The following is a 7,126-nucleotide window of genomic DNA, read 5'->3' on the forward strand; positions in this document are numbered from 1 at the left end:
TATTATTATTTTTCCCCACAAATCCATCTTTCAGTTATACAGTGTGTCAACTGGGTACATATATTTTGTGCAAATATTTATATTTAGCATACATTTCTTACTATGATTGCATTTATATTAAAAACTACTCAACCTTATATATCTTATCATAACTATTCATTTAATTTCTTATGAGTATAAATTGCAGGCATTTGCAAATAATCTGGTTTTTATATTAGAAGAACCATTAGAAACAGGATCCAAACTGATAGATAGGATAGAAGAATATGGGGAAGTTGCGGGATTGAAAATAAATAAGGAAAAAACTAAGATATTAGTGAAGAATATTACAGAAAAGCAAAAATAATTAATGGATAGACTAGATATTCAGGTTACAAAGAAATATTTGGGGATTCAATTAACAGCAAGATGCGGGACAATTAAAGAAGTTAATTATTATAAATTAAAACAACAGATTAAGATAGACCTGGAAAAATGGAAAAATCTACAACTATCACTAATAGGGAGAATAGTGACAATTAAAATGAACATATTATCAAGAGTGCTATATTTGTTCCAAACAATCCCAATAAAACTGGAGAAAAATGTTTTGATGACTTAAATAATATTAAAATATATATAGCAAGAGAAAAAAGCAAGGATCAAATTAAAATTGTTACAGGATGCAAGAACCAGAGGAGGGTTTGGGCTACCCAATTGGGAATTATATTATCAAGCCGTGGTATTGATATGGATGAAAGAATAGATTGTATTAAGAAATACAAGGCTTATTGACATGATTTACAATTGGGTTGGCATGCCTTTTTTTTAAAAAAAAAAAACAAGTTTTATTAATTTTTCAAAAACACACAAATCATCATTAACCATTACATGCTTAAACCTTTTTCCATTATAAATTTAACAAGTCAGATAAAACCTTATTTCATACACTATAATTCTGTTTTAAACCATTTCCATATAAACATACAAAAACCTCTTATCCAATTTCTCTTTACTTCTCTTTACTCTTATTCAATTTCATTATTATTATTTCATCTATTTCTTTCTGACTTAGTTACCATTATTCTCATTCTATATTTCTGCAAGGTTTTATTAATTCTCCCAAAAAAAAACATATACACACAACACACAAAACATAAAAAAATCTTTTTGGAAAGTAACTTGGCCCCAGGTATCTCTCTCTTCATGGACTTCAGTTATATTCATGCTCATCTTATATGTCATTGCTTATTTTATTTACCATTCTGAGTCTTCTATATTAACTTCTCCACACATTTCACTCTTCTTAATTCTATCTTAATTAATCATCTTAATTTGAGTCATTATATTTATATCTTTTGTCCATTCTTTATTGTCCCTTTGTCTAGCTTCCTTATAAAAAAGAAAAAAGAGTTTCTCCTGAAATCACTAATCAGAGTATGATGCCTTTCTATCTCCCCCTAAATTAATCAAATTAACATTTAAAATAACACCCAATACCCAATCCGATTCTGCTTGGTACATTCTATCTAAATAGTACATCCAAAATAATTAAATACATAGTTAAACAATAGATCTAAATATTGCATCTTATAACATTCCCATTGCCTTTTCCAAAAACAAATACTATAATGAAAATTTTATAATAACATCAATACCATAATCTTATTAAACTCTTTAATTAAAACTCAATATTCTAAGCCTACCCTCATATTATTAAATTTTAAAACCAATCATTTTTAAACATTTCAACATTTTAATCTCTTATCAACTCTTAAACCATTTAAGTTTTCTATTTCTAATACAATGCTACAATATCATCTTAAGTACCTTGCAAAATCTTTTTTAAAGAAATTATACTTTACCCTTTATCCCTAAAAAAGATTCCTTTTTTCCCATCTAGTTTCAAAACTTTGTAGCTTTTCTCCACCTTTTCCCTTCCTTTCTTCTCCCAACAAACCTTTCTACCCCCTTCTTCTAGCCTCTGCCTTACTGGCTTCCCTTCTCTGTCGCATTCCTTTTCCCTTTTGTTTACTATCATTATATTGATTTTGCACCTTATTTTTCCCTTTCTTAAGTGTTTTTTTAAATCTTAAGTCCTTTATTTCTCTTCCTTTCCCTCTTCCTTCTTTCTTGGTCGAATTCTGAGATTCATTAAAAATGGCTTCCTCTCCTTCTTCTTCTTCTGCTGTCTTCATCTGTTGTAATGTTTGTTGATAGTTAATAAGCGCCATTTCTAAAAAAAGGAAGGCTTCTTTCAAACCATCTTTACCATTTTTTTGCTTGCTCATATTCTTTTCTCAGTTCCTCAACAGAAAAAGCCATTATAAATCTTTTCTTTTCTTTTCCCTTCTTTCTTCTTACAACAACCAGAATATTCCAAAAAAAATAAAAAATAAAACAGTCCCAAAGTTATCAATCAGTCCAAACCAAGGCAGAGTTCTCACTTTCTCCTCCTGGGGTAATATCAATCAGAAAAAAAGAAAGTCCAAATCTGTTTCTTAAAGTCTTATTGCAATATATTTCAGTCTTCAAATCCTTAAGGCATCTCCTCCAACAATCTTAGCATACAAATATTATTATTTTTTAGTCCTCTCCCTTCCCACTCATCACTTAAAGCCAGTTTTTACCTAAAAAAAATAGGTTTCTTAATATCCACTTATTAATTCCGTAGGGAAGGAGAGTAAACTTTCCTTTCAGCACCACTAAACTGCCGCTTTTTTCTCTTCTAGAAGGTATCATTCAGAAAGTCATAATTTTCAGGATTTTTGTTAAATATGTCTTAGAGTCCTGGGAACCAAGAAAAACTTTCTCTTTTCAAAAACTTTCTCCACTTCCTCCTGCGCATTCTTACCCGGCTGCCAGCTTCTTTGTGGTGGCCATTGCGGACCGCCGCTACACCGTCTTGGGAAAAGGGGGTTCTGCCGGCCGGGGAGGGGTCTGCAACACCCCAAACCCCTCTCCGGATCCCCTATCTTCAGCTGCCCCTGCAGGGCAGCCTAGCTCCGGACCCGTCCAGATCGGAGCACCAAAAGCGGCTAGCGCAGCAGGGATTGCGCAGCTTCGCGAATCCCTGCCGCTTGCGAAGCCGACAAACCGGAAGACTCTGGGTTGGCATGCCTTTTTATGATATGGGAAAAATAAGATACACAGTTACTTTCAAAGACATTATGTAAGAAATTATTATCAATATGGGAGAAAATAAGGGAACAACATATGTAGATTCCAGTCTGGCTATCAAGTTTATATATCCAAATGTTTTCAAAACGGGAAATATTGTTAGATATAAAGATGTTTTAAATGAAAGGGGTGAACTCAAAACAAGAACTGAATGAACGAGGGATTGATATGAATTGGTACTCATATATGCAAATACATTCTAGATATGAAAAAGATGTCAAAGCAGAGAGGTTTTATAATGAATTAACAGAATTAGATAAAATCCTAACAGGAACAGAAGAAAAGATGATTAAGAAATTGTATAGCTATTTACTAGGAGTGAATTTAGAAAAACAAGTGAAGGAGACAATGATAGCTTGGGGAGAAAACTTTGGCTATGGGATAGAATTAGATAAATGGCAGAAACTGTGGGATAGAAATTATAAACTAACAATGTCAACAGCATATAAAGAAAATCTGTATAAGTTGTTTTATAGATGGCATTTTGCACTGGCAAGACTGGCAAAGATGTTTAAAGATAAATCAGCTAAATGCTGGAAATGTCACCAGACATCCGGAACATATTACCATGTGTGGTAGACATGTACAGAAGCTAAAAAATAGGACAAAAATACACACATGGTTGGAAAAGATGATAAAACAACACATAGACTTAAAACTGAGATATTTTTTTATTGGGGATTTTACCCAAAAATTATAGTAAAGAAAAAACATATTTACTCATACATATATTAACAGCAGGTAGAATTGTATTTGCTCAAAATCGGAAAAATGAAAAGATTCCGATAGAAGAAGAGGTGATCATGAAAATATTGGAATGCATAGAAATGATTAGATTAACATTGGCAATTAAAGAACAAGAAGAAGCGGAATATTATATGATATGGGATTTATTTTATAAATGGTTGGAAAATTCTGAGATAAGTAGAATGAGTTTTCCACATTTCTGACAGATGCCAGGAAGGGTGCCAAGCAACAGAAGTCTCTGTACCTCCGTTTAAGTGAATCATAAGAACATCTGTAACTCTGGGTGGAACTGTGAAGTCCTTTGGTGCTCTCTGGATTTGGTTGTCTGCTTTCAGACATTTCAACTAGGTAGCATCAGTATGTATTAATAATGAAGTATCTACCGTGTTTCTCACATAATAAGGCCGGGCCTTATTTTTTTTTGACCCCCGACAAACCGGCTAGGGTGGGCGGGCGGTGACAGCTTGGATGTTCGGGAGACCTTCCATCACCGTTGCTTTCCCTTCTCCCTTGCTGCCGTGGCGTTACAGGAAGTGCCTCCAGGGCCGTGGCAGAGCCGTGCAGGCTGGGCAGAGCCGGGAAAGCAAGCCGCGAGTGTTTCCTGGTTTTGCCCAGCCCGCACGGCTCTGCCACGGCCCTGGCGGGATGACCGGAGGGCCCGGCGGGGAGGCACTCGCTGCCTTGGTGACATTTCGGGTGCCTCCGCCGCTTCCTCGCCCATCGCAGGTGGCAGTGGCGGCGGCAAGCGGCGGCGCTTCGCTGAGGGAAAAAGAAGACAGCGCAGCCACCTTGCTTGCTTTCCCACCTGCCTGCCCCAGATGGCCTCAGGAGCGGCGGCAGTGGCAGCAGGTGCGCACACTCCTGCCGGCAAAGGGAGAAACACCCACGGCTCACTTTCCCGGCTCTGCGCACCGCTCTGGCGCGGCCCTGGTGGGATGAGCGGAGGTTTTTAAAATATTTCGCTTTACCTTCAAAGGCAAAGGGAAGGCGGCGACAGGAGCGCCTGAAGCCAGGTGTCTCCTCAGGGCTCCGGTTGCAGGGAGGAGCCCTGACTGGCTGCACGTGGCTGCGCCAAACGCCGTGGCGTTGCTGTAACGCCACGGCAGCAAGGGAGAAGGGAAAGCAATGGTGGCGGAAGGTCTCCCGATATGAAGTGCTCCACCAACGCAGGCAGCACCATATCCGGGCATGCAACAAAGTACTTCCTAACAGCAAGCCCCCGCCATTCCCCCCCATTTTGCATGTTTAATATGGGCCTTAATTTGGGGGAGGGGCTTAATTTGTTTTTATACCAATAAATCATGCTGGGGCTTCCTATTGGTGGAGGCCGTATTGTTGGAGAAACACGGTAGAAGCAAATAACCAAGCTCCAGAGTGCTAAGCACTCCACAGAAAGGAACAATCCATTTATCCACTACACAGTATAGCAGATAAAAAATTAATGGACCTGGAAAAAGAGATGAAGTTTCCACTTTTAATGAGGCAAATTAAGGACAATTGTCTAGTCAGTCACCAGATTTATTAGTCAAAACAATAGAGCCAAAGAAATGTAATCATATTTAAGCAGCCTAACTAAGCAGGATTGAAGCTGAAACCACCAAGGTTATTGCACAAATAAAAATGGGAAGGGAGAGTTAATACAGTTGAGAGATGAATCAGGGGAAAAATACTTCCTCCCAAAGACAGGCTTTGGATTCAGTCCCATGACTGGAAGAAAAGAGGAAAGAAGAGACAGGCCAAATGGAACTGAAATTATCTAAGTCTATTGATTCAACAAAAGTCCTTATTTTTAATGAGCATTATGAATTACTATATCCGCATTTAGCTTTGCAGAACTTGATTTATAATTGCCCATTAAAATACAAGCAGTAAATTAAAATGATTAAAATGACATATTTAACAAGGCAAGGCAAAAAAGAAAACAGAAACCAAAAGGTAGCCCACAGTACATATGAGAGCTCCCTTTATGAAAGAAACTACACTGCTCAAAAAAATAAAGGGAACACAAAAATAAGACATCCTAGATCTGAATGAATGAAATATTCTTATTAAATACTTTGTTCATGACATAGTTGAATGTGCTGACAACAAAATCACACAAAAATTATCAATGGAAATCAAATTTAGCAACCCATGGAGGTCTGGATTTGGAGTTACACTCAAAATTAAAGTGGAAAAAAACACTACAGGCTGATCCAACTTTGATGTAATGTCCTTAAAACAAGTCAAAATGAGGTATGTGTGGCCTCCACATGCCTGTATGTGGCCTTCACATGCCTGTAGTGTGTGTGGCCTCCACGTGCCTGTATGACCTCCCTACAACGCCTGGGCATGCTCCTGATGAGGTGGCGGGTGGTCTCCTGAGGGATCTCCTCCCACACCTGGACTAAAGCATCCCCCAACTCCTGGACAGTCTGTGGTGCAATGTGGCATTGGTGGATGGAGGGAGACATGATGTCTCAGATGTGCTCAATTGGATTCAGGTCTGGGGAACGGGCGGGCCAGTTCATAGCATCAATGCCTTAGTCTTGCAGGAACTGCTGACACACCCCAGCCACATGAGGTCTAGCATTGTCTTGCATTAGGAGGAACCCAGAGCCAACCGCACCAACATATGGTCTCACAAGGGGTCTGAGAATCTCATCTTGGTACCTAATGGCAGTCAGGCTATCTCTGGCGAGCACATGGAGGGCTGTGCGGCCCCCTAAAGAAATGCCACCCCACACCATTACCCCACACTGCCAAACCGGTCATGCTGGAGGATGTTGCAGGCAGCAGAATGTTCTCCACGGTGTCTCCAGACCCTGTCACGTCTGTCACATGTGCTCAGTGTGAACCTGCTTTCATCTGTGAAGAGCACAGGGCGCCAGTGGCGAATTTGCCCATCTTGGTGTTCTCTGGCAAATGCCAAACGTCCTGCACGGTGTTGGGCTGTAAGCACAATCCTCACCTGTGGACGTCGGGCCCTCATACCACCCTCATGGAGTCTGTTTCTGACCGTTTGATCAGCCACATGCACATTTGGGGCCCACTGGAGGTCATTTTGCAGGGCTCTGGCAGTGCTCCTCCTGTCCCTCCTTGCACAAAGGCAGAGGTAGCGGTCATGATGCTGGATTGTTGCCCTCCTACGGCCTCCTCCACGTCTCCTGATGTACTGGCCTGTCTCCTGGTAGCGCCTCCATACTCTGGACACTACGCTGACACAGCAAACCTTCTTGCC

The sequence above is a fragment of the Notechis scutatus genome, chromosome 1, assembly GCF_049901735.1.
Source record: "Notechis scutatus isolate UNSWTSFEM ecotype Mainland chromosome 1, rNotScu1.2, whole genome shotgun sequence".
NCBI lineage: Eukaryota > Metazoa > Chordata > Lepidosauria > Squamata > Elapidae > Notechis > Notechis scutatus.